Below are 19,247 nucleotides of genomic sequence, written 5' to 3'. Positions count from 1 at the left end.
TCCCACAAGTATCATCAATGTTACATTTTCTTGATCATATAACCCAAACAGCAGGGCCTCCTGAACTGCAACCTGGACATGCTTCATAACCCTTTTCCACTCTTGTCTCTACTCAAATTCGGCAGCTTTCCATGCCATTTAATATATCAGAGGTATTGGTAAATCCAGGAGTTGAGTATGTTGCCTTTGGAACCCAGTGAAACCCACTGGGCATTATATGGTTCCTTCTTCATGGAAAGTAATGTGAGATGCAATGATGAGTCTTTTGCTTTCAAGAGTATGTCATAGAATGTCTCAGACCAATTGACCCCTAAATAGTTCACTAACATGGTGAGCCACTTAGGCTTAATAGAATTAATCTCCCACCCTCTAAGGCATATATGTCTCAACAATGGCCTCAGCTTATTGGCTACTTCTTGATCATCTGGTTCAATTAGCATAGTGACATCAATATAGGCACCAGTGTCATGTTGTCTGAGATGCCCAAACAGCCCACATCACTTCAGACTATTATGACAGTAGGTGGGAGAGTTAATATAGCCCTGGGGCCTGTAAGGCCATAAATGTATATTCTTCTCTTCTAGGTGAATATGAACTGCTTCTGATCTCTTTATGGATAAGATGGAAAAGAAGCATTCATTTGTTCAATGGCCACATACCATGTTCCTGAGGTCATGTTAATCTGTTCTAGTATAAGTATTATATTTTGTCAGTATTGAGTTTATAATAGTCCATTGATTTACAGTAGTCTACTGTTTTCCTTCAGAGTTCATCTAGATTTTAAATGATCCATACCAGAAAAATAAATGGGAACATGAGGGGTTCCACTACCCCTGTATCCTTTTGTTTTATAGCTTTATGTCCTTAGGATAAAATATTGTATGATTTCCCATTCCTCTGACTAAGATGAGAGCCTCTTTACATGCTACTAAGCAGGGCTTCTGGCTTTTATACTCAGTATTTAATTGCTGATTAAACACTCCCTGCTTTTTATAGCTTTTTCCAAACCATTAATCATGCTTAGCACCAGCCACCCAATTTCACTCTTCTTATAGTTATTATTATCCCTTCCCCTCTCCCTCACACCCACAGATTTCTCAAATACTTGATAGATTGCCCCTTGCATGGTAGCTAGATATTAAAGTGGTCACCCAGCAAAACACCTATCTCAGTATTCACATCCTTGTGTAGTCCTTTTCCCTGGAATCTGGATTGGTCCTATGACTTGCTTTTGACGAATTAAATACAATGGGAGTGTTGCTACATAGTTTTAGATGTAAGGCTATAAGAAGATTTTTATCTTCTGCCTGGGCCTCTCAGAACACTAGCTCTTAGATCATTCTCTGATCCTAGACCTCATGTCACATGAAGCCCAAACCACAAGCAGAGACCACATTCCCTCAGAGACCACTTCAAAGCCCCACCTGAGCTCCCAGCCAACAGAGCATATCAACTGCCAGCCAGGTGAGTGAGCCACCTTAAACATCTAGCCCAACTGAACTGTCAGATGTTTGCAGTTGCAGTCAACACCAGAGAGCGACAGCATGGGAGCTCCTAAATTATAACTCTCCAGCTAAGCCCAGGTAACCAAAACACCCTGTTTTAAAGCATAAAATTTGGGGTAGTTTGTTAAACAACAGTAATTAAAACAACTGGCATATTCTTCCTTATTCACTATTGATAAAAAATTTTAATTATTAAAGATTTACTTTGTGCAAGGAGTTATGCATATTCCAGCTACCATCAGTGATGGAGTCGTCATCACTAGCCAATTGATATGTGATTCACTCCTGCATCTCATCTTAGTATCTGTACTATCACACCACTCCTGGTACCAGCTGATAAAGTTTGGGTTTTCCAGGAAGCAGGTTTTAAAGACATATATTAGAGTACATAGAATATATTAGGAGTTCTCTTAGGGACAAGAGATACAGAGAGAAAGGGAAAAGGAAGGAAGAGAAGATAACTAGGCAGAAATGTTGGGAGATGTTGTGGTCTCAACAAAGACCACAATTAAATTCATAGAAAGCTCTGAAGCTATGAAAGCTTTTCAGAGTTGTCACTTGTTGTGCAGAGTCGGTTAATCTTTATGTTCCTCCAGAGAGCAGTTAATGAAAGTAGGTTGCCCCTGGCAAAAGGGCAAATGGAAATTGCCAAAGGAAATGTCCTGAGGACACTGACAGCTGAAGGCATTCAGTCACCAGAGCTCTGGCAGCTGGGAAATAAGTCCCAAAGGGAAGATCCAGGTAGTTTCTTATAGCATCCCCAACACCAACCTTCTCTCTTCTTTGCCTATTAACTTTTAACCAATATTCAGATGTTACCTCAGGTGTATGTTCCATCAGCACAGATTTCTTCACTCCCACATAATGTACGTAGATATCTCCTCTACACGTTCCAAAAGCATCTTCTTCTTGTGTTACTATGGTGCTTATACAATTCTATTATAGTTGATTATTTTCTTGTCTTAGACTAGACCAGACTACAAGCTCTAAGAGAGAAGAGAATTTGTATATATTTTTTTGTATAAACAATGAGAATTACAATGCTGGAAATATAGTAATCCTTTAAAAATATGGATAGAGAAAATAGTCAAGCATTGCAAGTGCATAATGGTATGGCTATTTAACCACTGTTAAATCACAGATAACCATCTTCTCTCTGCCTCCTTCCCAGGCCGTATGACTTTGATTAAGCAGGTGCTAATTTAAAGGGTAGTGGATTTGCAGTTTCAGAGTGCTTACTTCAGTGTAATCCCAGGGGTATGCTCACAGCTTTTCACTGTCTTTGAGTTTCCTGAATCCCTTTGCAACCCAGTGAAACCCAAATAATAAATGTTTCCTGAATCAGAGACTTTTAAAAAGTGGAATGTAGAGTGTAAAACAATCTCAAAAGAATCCAGCCTATAAGACTAATGTTTGATAAATGTACTAAGCAGGATAAGGTAAGCCTGTGATGAATGAAAATGATTACACTGTTATTATTACATTTATTTTTATAATTTGAAGACCATATGAACTTTTATTATTGAATATATGTTTATAAGTAATAAACATCATAAGTATAAAAGTAAGCAATTTACAATATGCCCATACTACTACTCATCCACAGCTAGAAAAATAAATATTAATACATAAACAAAGATGTAAATAGGTAGGTAGATATTATTTTAAATTAAAATATATTGAGTTCTTTAGGATGGCATCTTTTAATGCAAAAGCATATGTGATATGCTTAAGAGTATGCTCTTAGTCAATAAGAATCTGTTGAAAAATATTGAGTCAAAAAGTAATGTTATCAGATTCTGTTGACTGGAACTTTTAGTGATCTAGTTTATCTATTTTTGTTGCTGTTGTTGCTTGTGCTTTTGGTGTCATTCTAAGAATTCATTGATAAATCCAAGGTCATTAAGATTTACTCCTATTTTCTTCTAAGAGTTCTGTAGTTTTAGCTCTTAGATTTGAATCTTTGAGTTAATTTTTGTATATAATGTGAAGTGTGAGTCCAATTTTGTTTTTTTACACATGGTTAGTCAGTTATCCAAGCACTATTTGTTGAAAAAGCTATTCTCTCCCCCATCGAATAGTCTTGGCACATTTGCCAATAACTAATTGACCACAGACACATGGGTTTATTTTAGACTGTAGATTCCATTCCACTGATCTAGATGTGTATCCTCAAGCCATACCATACTTTCTCAATTGCTGTTTAATTGCAGTAAGTTTGCAAATAATGAAGTATTATTTATTTATTATTATTTGTTATTAGTATAACAAAGTCCTCCAACTTTGTTCCTTTTCAAGTTTGTTGGGTTATTATGTGTTTCTTGGAATTTTAGATGAATGTGGAATCAACTTGTTAGTTTCTACAAAAATTCAGCTGGGATTCTGATAGGATTGTGTTGAATCCGTAAATAAATTGGGGAAGTATTGCCAACTTAAAAAAATTCAATCCATGAATATGAGGCTCTTTTTTTTATTTTGATTATTTAATTTTTTAACACAGTTTCATAGTTTTCAAAGTATAAGTTTCATACTTCTTTTGCTAAATTTGTTTCTAAATACTTTATTATTCTTAATGATACTATAAGTGGAATTTTAAAGGACACTATAAAAAAATAAAAAGACAACCCACAAATTGGGTGAAAATATTTGCAAATCTTATGAGGCACTTTTTTTTTTTTTTTTTTTCTTTTTGAGACAGTGTCTTGCTCTGTCACCCAGGCTGGAGTACAGGGGTGTAATCTTGGCTCACTGCAATGTCCACCTCATAGGTTCAAGCAATTCTCCTGCCTCAGTCTCTCAGCTAACTGGGATTACAGGTGCACACCACCATGCCCTGCTAATTTTTGTATTTTTTGGTAGTGACAAGGTTTAGCCATGTTGACCAGGCTGGTCTTAAATTCCTGACCTCAAGTGATCCACCTGCTTCCCGAACACTGGGATTACAGGCATAAGCCACCACACCCGGGCTGATGAGGCACTTCTATCTAAAATAAATAGAAAACTATAACTCAAAAATATAAATAACCCAATTAAAAATAAGCAAAGGAGATAAATAGATATTTCTCCAGAGAAGGTATGTAAATGGCCAATATAGACATAAAAAGGTGATCAACGTCATTAGCAATGAGAAAAACACAAATAAAAACCACAATGAGATACCACTTCATACTCAATAGGATGGTCATAATTTAAAAATCAGAAAATAACCAGTGTTGGTAAGGATGTGGAAAAAAATTGAAACCCTCACACACTAAGTGGGAATGCAACATGGGACAGCTGCTTAGGATAACATTCTGGTAGTTCCTCAAAAGGCTGAATATAGAGTTACCATATGACTCAGGAATTTCATTCCTAGGTAAATACCCAACAGAAATGAAAACATGTCCACATAAAAACTTACATGCAAATATTTATAAAAGCATTATTTAAAATAGTCAAAAGGTGGAGATATTTCAAATGACCGTCAACTGACAAATGGCTAAAGAAAATGTGTTACATCCATACAATAGACTATTATTCCACTTTTTAAATATTATTTTTATTATCAATAAAAAGGAAGTGTGACATAGCTGAATCTTGAAACATTATGCTAAGTAAGAGAAAACAGTCACAAAAGACCATATACGATATAATTCCATTTATATGAAGTGTCTAGAGCAGACCAATCTACAAAGACAAAAATTAGATTAGTAGCTAACCAGGTTAGAAGATAGTGGTGGGAAGTGATAGATAATGGGCACGGGCATTTTTATGAGGTGATAAAAATATGCTAAAATTGATTGTCACAATACTTGCAGAGAATTGTGAATATACTAAAAATCCTTCAATTGTACACTACAAATATGTAAACTTTGACATGTGAATGTTAATTACATTTCAGCACAGCCATTACTTAAAAAAAATTAGATGGAAAAAAATTAGGACTTCTGCTTTCAGCTCCAACACATAAATAGCTTGGAAGTCATCACTACCACCCTCATAACAACAAAAAACTGAACAAACTGAAAACCAATGACTTTTCTCAATCATCAGAGAACTGGTATCACAGGGCAAACCACAACCCCCCAATCTTCAGAGAGAGGAGAATACCTCAAACCACAGTTAAAATCAGCTTCCTAGGAGTAGAAGTTCCTGAAGGCAGTAACTGATAGAAATAATTAAATGGTAATTTTGATAAATTGTTGAAGGGTGAGCATAGGCTAGCTTGAGAGTTTAAAATTCTGGGGATATTTTCCTTTGGAACTTGTAATTTTCAAGCTAGATTATACTCAGCCTTTAGCAATTCATCAAAATTACTATTTAAGTGTTTGTCTTTGTCTGTTCAGGCTGCTGTTACAAACTGCTATAAACTGTGTGGTTTGTAAACAACAGAAATTTATTTCTCACAGTTCCAGAGGCCAGAGAGTGCAATGTCAAGGTGCTAGCATACATAGTTTCTGGGCCCCCTTTCTGGTTCATAGACAGCCACCTTCTTGCTGAGTTCTCTTATGGCAAAAGAAGCGAGGGAGCTCTCTGAGGCATCTTTTATAAGGGCACTAATCCTATTTATAAAGGCTCTGAATGAAGGGACACATTCAGTCTATGTCAGTATTCCTAACAGTCACCGACTCTGGGAGGAGGAGGAAATGATGAGCTCCTAATCAATGGCTATGGTTTCAGTTATACAAGATAAATAAGTTCTAGAAACCTGCTATAAAACATCATACCTACAGTTATCAAGACATATTGCACAATTAAACCTTTGTTAAATGAATAGATCTAATGTTAAGTGCCCTAACCACAATAAGATAAAATTTAAAATTTGGCAAAGGTAAACTTTTAAAATACATTTATAGGTATGTCTTTCAGGTACATTTCTTATTCATGTCTTTTGTCCTAATTTTCATTGAAATTGTTGTCTTGTGCTCTTTATATATGAATACTATTAATTCCTATATCATAGGTGTTGTGAATATGTTTCCTAATCGATCATATGCTGTTAAAAAAAAATCTAAGCAGTTCAGTCTTGGGTGGAATCTCCATGCTTTTGCGAATTTTAGCTCCAGGAACCCTACTAGGCCGTCAAAGTGAAAATATGAGAAAAAACACCCTCCTGTCTTAGGCGGGAGGAATGCAAAAGCAAGCATTTTGAAATATATTCAGAGGTTCTCCATAAGAAAGGCTTACCCTGTCAAAAACTGTTAAATACCAGAGCCAACTCTAGCCTTCATGTCTAGAGAGGTTAAAAAAAAAAAAAAACAGACTAAGAAATCTATTGGAGAGTTACAGCCCAGGGACTAAAGCCCAGCAAAAATTGACATAATCGTAAGATTATGGAATGTTTTCCCCTCCAAGATCACCACATCAGCAGGGCTTCAGTATAAGGATGGTAGATTAAAATCAAAAGACCTTAAAGACATAGGTTCTATTTAAAAATTCTTAGGAACACAAACAAAACAGGGAATGAAAGAAATAAGAAACTGAAGGAACCTAAATCCTCTCTCACATTCATCTATAGAAACATGAAAAAAGGGCAAGCTCCTGGATAGATTAATATAAAGCTTCACACTGAAGTCCTAGTTACCTCAGTTGCTATTATCTGATCCATAATGTCCAGCTTCCAAAGGTTTTTCTTGAAAAGGCAAGAAAAACTCAGTCTGAAGAGACAATACAAGCATCAAAACCAGACTCTGATGTAACACAGATAGTATAATTATTAGAGAAGGACTCTTTAAAAACTGTGATAAATACGCTAAGGACTCTAATGGAAAGATATGACAACATGAAAGAACAGATGAACAGAAAAAAAAATAAAACTCTTAAGAATCAAAAGGAAATGTAAAAAAGCAAAAGCAGCACACATATGTTTACTGCAGCATTGTTCACAATAGCAAAGACTTGGAACCACCCCAAATGCCTATCAATGATAGACTGGATAAAGAAAATGTGGCACATATACACCATGAAATACTATGCAGCCTTGAAAAAGGATGAGTTCATGTTCTTGCAGAGACATGGATAAAGCTGGAAACCATCATTCTCAGTAAACCAACACAGGAACAGAAAACCAAACACCACATGTTCTCACTCATAAGTGGGAGCTGAACAATGAGAACACATGGACACAGGGAGGGGAACATCAAACACTGGGGCCTATTGAGGGGTCAGGACTAGGGGAGGGACAGCATTAGGAGAAATATCTAATGTAGATGATGGGTTGATGGGTGCAGCAAACCACCATGGCACGTGTATACCTAGGTAACAAACCTGCATGTTCTGCACATGTATCCCCAAATTTAAAGTATAATAATAAAAAATTGCAGCAAAAAAGAAAAGCAGTATAACAAAAATGAACACCTATTTCAATATACTGAACACAACCAAGAAAAGAATCAGTGATTTTGAAGACACATCAATAATAACTTTCCAAAGTGAATTTTAAAATGAAAAAAAAAAATTAAAGGAACAGAATATCCAAAAACTATGGGGCAATATAAAAAAGGTATAAAATGTCTGTAATTGGAAAAGAGGAGAAGAGAGAAAGGAGAAAAAAATTTAAAGTAATACAAGCTGAGACTTTTCAAAAATTAATGATATACATCAAACCACAGATCTGAGAAGCTCCAAAAAATCCAATCAGGATAAACAGAAGAAAAAAAACAACCTATACCTAGGAATATCATATTCAAACTTCAGAAAACCGAAGAAAAGGAGAGTGTCTTGAAAGAAGTAAGAAGGGGAGGGAATAAGCATTTTACCTATTAGACGGTCAAGGAAAAGAACTGCACTTGACTTCTCGTCAAAAAACATGAAAACAAGAAAAGAGCAGAGTGAAATATTTACAGCGCTGAAAGGAAGACAAACACCACCCTAGAAATCTGTATCTAGTGAAATTATCCTTCAAAAGTAAGAGAGAAATAAAGACTTTCTCAAACAAAAGCTGAGAGAATTTATCACCAATATACCTCCCCGACAAGAAAATATTAAAATCCTGAGGGAGAAGGGAAATGACGCAGGTCTAAAACTTGGATCCACATAAAGGAAGGAAAAGCATAAGAAAAGAAATAAGTAAAAATAAAATAGATTCCTTTTCTCTTCTTGTTAATCCATCTAACAGATAATCATTGGTTTAAAGCAAAAATAACAATAATGTATTGGGTGATTATAGCATATGGATAAGTGAAATGAAAGACAACGTTATAAGGTTAGGGAGGGAGGAACCAGGAGTGCTATATTGTAAGATGCCTGCACTGTCCCTCACGTGTTATTTGCAAGTGAACTTAGATTAGTTTTAAATGTATTTTGCAAACTCTAGTGCAGCCACATAAAAGTATTTAAAAAGAAGTAGAATTAATATGTCATGAAGAAGACATAATCGAGGCATATAAAATGCTCAGTCAAAACCAGAGAAGGCAGAAAAAGAGGGAAGATTAAAAAAAGAAACAAGTGAAATGAACAGATAACATTTACAAACATAGTACATATTAATACAACTTTGTAACAATCGTTTTATGTTTTAATACTGGTCTAAATATTACCAATTAAAAGATGGAATCCAGCTTTAAATATGAAGACACAGACAGATTAAAAGTAAAGGAATATATTTTAAAAACATGTTAATACCAATCAAGGGAAAGCTAGAGTAGCTATATTAATCTCAGACAAAAAACACTTCAGAGTGAGGAAAATGATGGGGTACAAAGAAGGTTATTACATAAATGACAAACGAGTCAATTCTCCAAAGTAAAACAGTTCTTAATGTGTATGTACTTAACAACAGAGCATCAAAATACATGAGGCAAAAACTGATAGAACTGCAAGGAGAAATAGATGAATTCACTGTGATAGTTGGAGACTTCGACATCTTTCTGTCAGTGATTGACAGGTTTAGAAGTTAGAAAATAAGCAGGGATAGAGTTGACCTGAACATGAGTTTCAATGAACTTGATCTATTCAGTATTTACAGGATACTTTATCCAACGACTCCAATGACAGAGGAATACAAGTTATTGTTTTGTTTTGTTTTGTTTTTGAGTCAGAGTCTCGCTCTGTCACCCACGCTGGAATGCAATGGTGCGATCTCAGCTCACTACAATCTGTGCCTCTCAGGTTCAAGCAATTCTCTGTCTCAACCTCCCAAGTAGCTGGGATTACAGGTACCCGCCACCACGCCCAGCTAATTTTTGTATTTTTAGCAGAGATGGGGTTTCACCATCTTGGCCAGGCTGGTCTTGAACTCCTGACCTTGTGATCCACCCACCTCAGCCTTCCAAAGTGCTGGGATTACAGGCGTGAGCCACCACACCTGGTTCACAAGTTATTCTTAAGCTCACATGGAAACATTCACCAAGATAGACCACATTCTGGGTTTAATAAGTTTAAAGGAATAGAAACTATACAAACCTGAACAAATGTAAAAGAATGGGTACTATGCAAAGCATGTTATCAGACCACAATGGAATTAAACTAGAAGGCAATAAAAATTATCAGGAAAATTCAAAAACATTTGGCCATTATATAACATACTTCTCCATAATGTAGGGATTGAAGATGAAATCTTAAGAGAACTTTTGACATATTTTGAACGAAATAAAAATGAAAATACAACTTATCAAAATTTACGGGATGCAGCAAAAGCAGTGATTAGAGGGAAATTTATAGTATTCATTGCATATATTAAAAAAGAAGAAAGATCTAAAATCAATAAACTCCCAACATCAGAATATGAGACAAAAAGAACAATCTAAACCTCAAATAAGCAATAATAAGAATTATAGCAGTAACCAATTAAATTTAAAATGCAAAATCACTAGAAAAAAAATCAAAGAAACCAAATTTGGTGGGTTTTTATTTGTTTTGTTCTTGTTTTTAAATCAATCAAATAGACAAAATTCCAGCTAGGTTATCCAATAAAAAGTTGGAGAAGAAATAAATTATTGATATCAGAAATGAAAGAATGGTTATCACTACTGGTCATATGAATAGTAAAAGGATTATAAAGGAATATTATGAACAACACTATCTATAAATTTGATGACAGATGAAATGAACTAATTTTTTGGATACACAAACTATCAAAACTTATAAGAGAAATAAGTAATCTGAATAGGCCTATATCTATAAAAGAAATTGAATCAATAATAACCTGTCAATAATGAATGCACAGGCTCAAATGGTTGTACTGATTAATTCTACTAATTTAAGGAAGAAATTATACCAAATTTATACATGCTCTTTCAGACTATCAAAGCAGAGTTAACACATTTTACTCATTCAATGAGGCCAAAATTACCCTAATAATAAAACCAAAGACATTACAGGAAGGGAAAACCACAGACTAGTATTTCTCATGAACATAGATGCAAAATTTCTAAACAAAATATTAGCAAATCTAATTCAACAGTTTTAAAATAGTGTATAATTATATATTATAACCAAGTGGAATTTATTCAAGCTATGCAAGGACTGTTGAACATTTGAAAATCAATTAATATAATCTATCACATCAAGACTCAGACTAAATGAGAAAAATCAGTATGTCAATAAACTAACTCTAATGTTTATATGGAAGGACAAAAGACCTAGAATAGCCAACATAAAACAGAAGATGAGGAGGAGGAGGAGCTGAGTAGGAAGACTGAGAATACTCGACTTCAATACTTTTTTGATGCTGCAATAATTAAGCCAATGTGATGAGAAAGAATAGACAAATAGGTCAATGCAACAAAATAGAAAGCCCAGAAATAGACCCACACATACCAAGTCAACTAATTTTTCTTGAAGGAACAAAAGCAATTCAATGGAGAAATGATAGTCTTTCAAATAAATGGTACTAGAAAAGTTGTGCATCCGTACGTTAAGGAAATGAATAAAGACGAAGACTTTATTCCTTACATAATAATTAACTCAAAATGGATCGTATACCTGAATTTAAAATTCAAAACTATGAAACCTGAAACTATGAAACTAAGAAATAACACTGGAGAAAATCCAGGTGACCTTTGTTTTGGTGAGGAAATTTTAGATGTAACACTAACACCATGATAGATGACAGAAAAAAATTGATAAGTTGGACTTTATTAAAACAAAAACCTCTGCTCTATGAAAAACACTATTTAAAAATGAAAAGACAAGTCACAGACTGGGAGAAAATATTTGCAAAACACATGTCTGATAAAGAATTTGTAACCAAAACATGTAAGGATTCTTAAAACTCAGCAATAAGGAAATAAGAAATTCAATTAAATATAGACAGGAGATCTGAACAGACATCTAACCAAGGAAGATATAGTAAATAAGCACACACAAAAATGCTCAACATTATAGGTCACTAGGGAATAAAATATTAAAACGGCAATGAGATACTACCACACACCTATTACAATGGTTAGAATTCAAAATACTGACAATATTAAATGCTTCCGAGGATGTAGAACAACAGGAACTCTTATGTATTGCTGTAGAAACGCAAAATGATATAGCCACTCTAGAAGAAAGTTTGAGTCTTACAAACCTAAACATAACCATATCATATAATCTAGCAGTTGAAGTTCTAGGTATTTACCAAGTTAAATTCAAAACAAAAGCATGCCTGGAGATTTTAATCACAACTTTATTTATACTCACCAAAAACTGGAAACAATCACCATGTCCTTCAATATGCGAATGAATAGATCAGCATTCAGACATCATATAGTGGAATACTATTCAGTGCTAAGAAGAAATGAGCTACCAAGCCATGAAAGGAGATGAAGGGACCTTACGTGCATATTGCCAAGTGACAGAAGCCAGTCTGAAAAGGCAGCATAATGTATGATTCCAATTATATGACATTATAGGAAAGTCAAACCTACAGAGGCAGTAAAAAATCAGTGGTTGCTGGGGGCTCACAGTGGGGCTGTGACATAAGTTAGTAAAGAACTGGAAATTCCTAGAGCAGTAAAACTACTCTGTATAATACTGTAAGGGGTGGTTACATGACATCATGCATTTGTGAAAGCCCATAGAACTGTAATATACAAAGAGCAAATCCAAATTTAAATCATGGACTTTAGTTCATCATAATGTATCAATATTGGTTTATTACAACAAACCACATGACTATAAAATATTCATAACTGTAGAAATTGTGGGACAGGGGTGAGAATATGAGAATTCTCTGTACTCTCTGCTCATTTCTTCTGTAAATTTAAAACTATTTTTAAAAATGTTTATTGATTTAAAAACAAGATTAACATGTGATGAATACAGAAATAAACTGCAGAAGCTTCAAGAAGAAAGGCAAGGAGACCAGTTAGGTAACATTAGAGAATGATGGTGGTGCTCTGAAATATGGTAGGTACAATAAGCATGAATTAAAATTGAAAAATTCCAAAGACTGTGATAATGTAGAGTCAATCAAATTGTCGAGAGAGAGAGACAGAGAGAGAAAGTTAAAGGGTAGACAGGAAGTTGTGACAGATAAAGAGAAGACAAGTTGATCCCTCAAGTTTCTGGCTTGAAAAAAAAAAAGTTATCTTCAGCAATCACCCACCACTATTACACTAGAAAGAAATAACCATAGGTGATACGGGTATTTATCTTGCTAAGAATCAGCAAACATTGCCACTAATTTTGCTAAAAATAATAGATTGGAACTATTTTATGTTCCAATGTTTTCTATGGCATTTCACAGGCTTATAGAGACAATATTCTACGGTTATGATGAAAGATTCTTGATACGGAACAGTGCCTAAATCATTTGCTTTTGTAGTCAGACCTTTAGAAACATGGATTTTGATCAGTTCTTCTCATGTTGGGTATAGTAAAATTAATTGCTGTTGACTCCATTGGCAATTTAAGTCTGCTTTTAAACAGACTTTAGCAATGGTAAGGTGATCAGTTACCTGTGATTTCAAGAAAGGAGATTCTGAGACATGTTGTGGAGCAGCAGAGGCATCTTTTTAATCTCCGGGCCTTTTTGTCATTGCTCACACTCCTGTTGTCAAAACCTGTGATGAACTGAGGAGAAAAGATATATTGGTGTGTTTTCCTGTCATATAAGACAAGATACAAAAGAATGGATGCTTGAAATACTCATTAATAAGACATGGGTTGTCAGTATTATATAGCAGGGCAGGCTAAATCCATTATGATTAAGGTAAGGGCCCTCATCTTAAAGGTAATTTGCACTAAAAGGTAGACAAAGAGCCAAAGACTCTTAACCTTACTTGCATTTGAAGGTCTTGGAAGAAAAAAAGAAGAGGCACTATTTTGTTTCACGGTATTGGTTTGTAGAAAATGTGCTCTCTCTCGCTCTCTCTCTCTGTGTCTCTCTCTCTCTCCCCCTGTGTGTGTGTGTGTGTGTGTGTGTGGTATGTGTGTGTGTGAGAGAGAGTGTGTGTGCATGCGCATGTATACTTATGCCTGCCAGCAAAGATAAAAGTCAGAAGTAGAGATCTACTTTCTCCCCTAGTTTTCACTTAATATGAACTGCATGATTATTCAGTAAAAAAGAGAGTTAAATTCAGTCAATATTTTTGGACTACTGTGAGGAATCCATAGAAATAGAAACATGACACATTTTCCTTGATGACATTAATTTCAAATTTTTGCTCAAATGATCAAATAAGCCATGTTAGACTTAGCTGAGTTTAAACTTGGCTGAGTTTAGTCTAACAGAGCTGACTTCATAGAAGAGATTTCCTGTGAAACATCAAATTAAATTCATCCATATTTGTGGACAAAATTCTCAATAAGTTAGGATTTGATTCATCTACACACAAAGAAAACCCTATTACAGTAAGGTTTAAGTTTGCTTACAGAAAAAGAAGTCCAGAAAGAGTAGCCCCTGTGTATATTAATTTTTGAGAAATGTTTTTCAAGTGAAATCATTTATCTTATTTCTCAGATATCTTCTAATGCAAATATAAGTCTTTTAAAAATATTTCTCACAGATTTCTCTATTGACTTCAAATCTATTCCTTATTTCCAGGTTCCACATGTATGTTGTCATAAATCCAACTTAGCCAAAGGATTGTTTATGTATTTTAGCACAGAATCAAGATACTTTCTTCCCTCTCTATAACAAAACTCTCTTTCTAGAGCCTCTGGTATGGAACAGCAGGAAATAATTTTAAGAAACTCTCAAAGACTGAAATTCCATAGGTCACTTTGACAGTGTCAGAATTCTAGTGTTAATTTCCAAAGTTCACTCAAATACTTCACAATCACTCACATCTGATTCCTAATCACAGCAGTTTCTGAAAGGTGATTCGTATCTACCTAGATGCTTTCAAAGTAAAAGATATCTAGGATAAAAACTCTTTGATAATACCAACCAGACAACTTTTAAAATGTTTGAATTCAGACACAAGAATCCAATTCCACAAAAATGAAATGTAAGATTAAAACCATCTGACTTCACCATATTTCACATTAACTAAGCCCCAGCTCAGCAAAAGTCAAGAACATAACTAAACTCACTTTTAATAATATTTTTTTTCTAATCAGCTAATACTTACCCAGTGCTCTAATAAGTTGACAGGCTCCCTTCATATACATTGGTAAGTCATATTTATAATAAAAATAAAGTCTTTAATTCTGGGATCTGGGGAAATAAATAGTATAAGTCTTGAGGATGGTTAAAATAATAGGGGCCTGGAAAAGTGTGTTATGAGAAAGCTATGACTGTTGAAAGAGCTAAGAATTTTTAACAGGGAGAGAGATAACACCAGGTCAGGGGATAGGGAAGAGATACACAGTAAATAACTATCTAGTTATTTATGAGGTAATTTTTTTTTTTTTTTTTTTGGCAAAGCAAATGATGACACTCCCTACTTAAAAGCCTCATTGTATTCCCAGTGTATATTATTGCTAATCACATGTGGGCCTGTAACCACTCAGGCCACATCTTGTACCACTTGTTTTTGTGCCCACTTTTGTCAGATCTGTAACGCTGAACCATTTCTGATGATGTTCCCAGAGAGGACTTTGATGACCACATTCCTAAAAGGAGTGTTCCATCTCTGTAGGCACTTTTTTTAGGTACTACCTTTTTTATTTCCTTCTCTCTCAGTATTATCTTCTTTATTTGTTCATTGACTCACTTCGTCTTTGCCTTTGCGCTAGAATATATGCTCAATGAGGTGAGGGAATCTTTGCTTTTATTTACATTTGCATTATTAAGATCCAGAACAGTGGTGCATAGAAGGTGCCCAGTAAATATTTATTGAATTAATCAATTATATCAGAAGGTAGAATTCATTCCAATGGAAAATAAAGGGTGATACATTTTCTTTCGATATGAGAAAGAACAGGATAGTAATCTGTGAAGGTAAAAATGCAGTGGTTTCTCATGAAAGTGCTGAAGCCCAGACTGAAGATGACTTACGTAGAGTTGCTTTAGAAGCAAGTTGGAAATCAGTGGCAAAACTAAACAAACCAATCTCAAATATCCCTTCCACAGTATGATTCTATGATACAAAATAAATGGACTATGCTGTGAGTTCCTTGAGTGGAGGGGCATTGTCTTATTCATTTTTATACTCCCAGTGAAATACCTGGCTCAAATATATTAAGTGAGAAAGTCATTTTGAAGTTAATCAATATTTCCAGACTTTTCTCTGTGTAGCCATCAGGGTCTAGTAAGGACAGAGAAGCCCCACCAGTAATTTGAACAGTGAATGTAGAACTGTTAACTGTGGTGGTTAAGCAGAGTAGAATGTGGTTAACAACTGATGAAGAAGAAGAGAATTCTAAGGTGTAACAGAAATAGGAACTGCAGGAAGTGGCTCCCTCCCCTAAGGGCTGAGAGAAAAGTGAATAAGAAGAAACATAGAGGTTGTAAGTGTGAGATTCAAAAACTCCTTGCCCACCAATGCAGTGAAACCCATGAATTTCAGAACAAACAGAGCTACTCATCACCATGTGAAACCCAAAACCAGAAAGCAGCAAGTCCCCTCTTCTCCCTCCAGCCTCACAATCTCCCTCTGTGCGCAGCAGTGGGAGAGCCTAATATTGAGCCAGAAGAAAAGAAAAAATATTGTTTGCTGAGTCCTGCTCCAGTAGCGCAAAGTAGAACAAAGAAATGCAAGTTCAGTGCCGAGGAGCAACAAATAAATGGCACACTCTAACTTTTTCTAACAGTTTTGAAGGCAGTTTTCAAAGGCACATGTCCTTCAGCAACATAAAAGTAAACACATACATAGAGTCAGAAATACAGAAGGGCAGGCAAACTAAGATACACACAGAGGTTTTATGAATATGCAAAATGCATGCTTTCATGGATGGTATCTGTTTTGTACCCATTATCAAAATTAAGTCTCAAAACATTCTTCTGAAATAGCTGATATCCCACGTTTTATAGATGAAGAATCCCCGTGAGAGTCATGCTGTTTTAAATCGCAGGATGAAAAACTGGTTACACACCGAAGTTTATAATTTCCATTCTATTGAACTACCTCCTTGGGAAGTGTGAAGAGTTGAGATAGGATTAGAAAGAGACACATTCAGAATGGAAAGTGCTGCCTTTGCTCTTTACTTTTTTCTTTTTATTGCTCTGCTATATTACCAGGGCAAATTTCCTCACCAACATCTCTAGCACATCTAGGTATTAAAACAAAACATGGAGACTCAGCAAGTGTAGCAACAACATATTACATATAGGTGAAACTCGCATGCAAACCCCTGCGCTCCTCAAGGGAGTAGTAGAATCCAGTTTTCTCTTTCAAATGAATAAAAAGACAAAAATGTGCAGCTATAGACCCATCGGTACTCAAAGCTACGCTTTCAAACCAGCAAATAAACAATTAATATTTAAAGAAGAAATAAAAGCCAGGTCAGCAGCAAGCATCCTTTAGAAGTCATCATAGAGACCATTTTTATTGACACTTTCATTTTGTTGACCCATTTTTACGTACTTTTATTATAGGATACCTTTAGTTATACGCTCAAGAGCATCATTTCAAAACTCCTTTAAGAAAAATATAAAAATTTGAGGCATCACTGAATATTTTATCAGGGTTCATTAGGAACTGAACAATAATGATGAGTCAACCTTGAGTGCAATGAGAAAGCAACTGCTTCTTTGTGCACAGAAAATGCCACACAGGGTTCATTTGAGTAAGAGGGACATTTGTTACTATTGTTGAGACTTAGCCAATTTTGTCATTGCAATGGAAAGTTTACATCCAAAGCATATTTAGAATTTGCTCTTATCATCAGTTTCATTGTATAACAAAGACTTTCTAATACAATCTTAATCGCATATTAGGATCTAGGAGACACTTGGCTAAACCAGTACAAATCTAGCCACTCTGATAATGACGTGACCCTAAAATAAAGATTGAGGTTCTAGGGTAAAAACACTTCTAAGGAATTTTCTGCTGGTAGATATTAGCTAGTATGATGGTCCCTTTCAAGTCACTAAAATAAGATAGTGCTTCAGTGTACGTAACAGTGGCTGAAATTAGCCTGGCATCTCAAATGAGCCAATAACTTAAAAAGAAGGTGACTTTACAGACTTAAAATGAATGTGAAGTTGGCATAAGCATCATCAAGATATATTTACTTAGCTCCTACAATGCAACGTGCCACATGGCTACAGATATAAATAGGAGCACAATTTCTTGCCTCAAACAGTCCAAAAACAGTTAACATCTATTTGGTAATGTGGTAGAACCCAGCTAGATGTTCACCAATTCCTTTTTTTTTTTTTCCTGGATGCTAAGAAAGACCACATCTTCCAGTTTCCTTTGCAGTTAGCTTGCTGCCGTGTAATTTGATGCTGCCAAAAGCGATGTAAGTGGAAAATTATGTACACCACTTCCAGGCCAGCCATGAAACAGGCTTTCCCATTTTTCTTACTATGGCTATTTCATGCTAAATGCAAGGGTTTCAGCAAAGTCCAGTGGAGATGTAGAAGCTAGCAGCATCACAAGCTGGAAAGCTACTTGATCCCTGAATTACTTGACCCATGCGGAAGGCTGCCTAGGAAACACCCAAGCAAACTACGGCATAATTTAGAAATATATCGTTGAAATTTAGGGACTGATTAACATAACTAAAGAAGCAGCTATTACATGTTACACACTAAAGGTGGGACAAATAAAGGAAGACTATAAGTGAGGCTAAATTTTAATCAATCCTGAAGAAAAAGCAGTCCTTAAGCAGAAACAAAGAGCCAGAAGTGTGGGCAGGGTCCACACTATAGGAAAGTAAAAGCAGAAATGCTCACATTTACAAAGGAGTAAAAGAGTCAACTTGGTTGAGGATTGGTGTAGGAAGAGTTGGGGTTGGAAAATAAGTAGAGGTCAGATTACATAAAATAAGTAATAAGAAGAAGTTGGCATTCCTATATGCCAGAGGTTGACAATTCTTTTTTTTTTCTCTAAGGGGCCAGATAATCAATATATTAGGTTTTTCAGGACATACCATCTGCATTACAACTATTCAGCTCTGCCATGGTAGGTGAAAGAAGATATAGATATTATATCAAGAAATCAGTGTGTCTGTGTCCCAGTAACACCATGTATGAATGCTAAAATTTAAATTTCATGTAATTTTCATATATCCAAAGATGGCATTATTCTTTTGATTTTTTTGAAACCATTAAAGCTGTAAAAACCATTATTGGCTGACAGGCCATACAAAAGCAGGCAAGGTGTCAGATGTGACCCATAATTTGTCAAACCCTGATACATGCAATGGAGCATCACGGGAGTTTTCTGACAATGGAGTAAGGACAGGGACACTAGTGATAATTAGCGTTGTACCTCTTAACCT

The 19,247-nt window shown here is 35.3% G+C and overlaps 1 long non-coding RNA gene across 2 annotated transcripts in view; it reads right to left on the bottom strand.

Moving 5' to 3' along the window:
• LOC103878450 overlaps positions 1-19,247 on the bottom strand; it is a 152,725-nt gene that overhangs the window by 119,745 nt on the left and 13,733 nt on the right. Inside the window, exons 1-3 of one of the 2 annotated variants that reach the window (XR_002517665.2) lie at positions 14,987-15,243; positions 13,370-13,484; positions 2,325-2,491 (exon numbers count right to left, since the gene is read on the bottom strand). This is a non-coding gene — a long non-coding RNA (uncharacterized LOC103878450). Of the gene's footprint in view, positions 1-2,324; positions 2,492-13,369; positions 13,485-14,986; positions 15,244-19,247 lie in introns of those variants that run through there. The other variant, XR_001895984.3, reaches the window with a different exon arrangement.

The sequence above is a fragment of the Papio anubis genome, chromosome 13 (genome assembly GCF_008728515.1).
Source record: "Papio anubis isolate 15944 chromosome 13, Panubis1.0, whole genome shotgun sequence".
NCBI classification, from domain to species: domain Eukaryota; kingdom Metazoa; phylum Chordata; class Mammalia; order Primates; family Cercopithecidae; genus Papio; species Papio anubis.
Note: the sequence above shows the minus strand (reverse complement) of the source record. Positions and strands in the feature narration are given on the sequence as shown.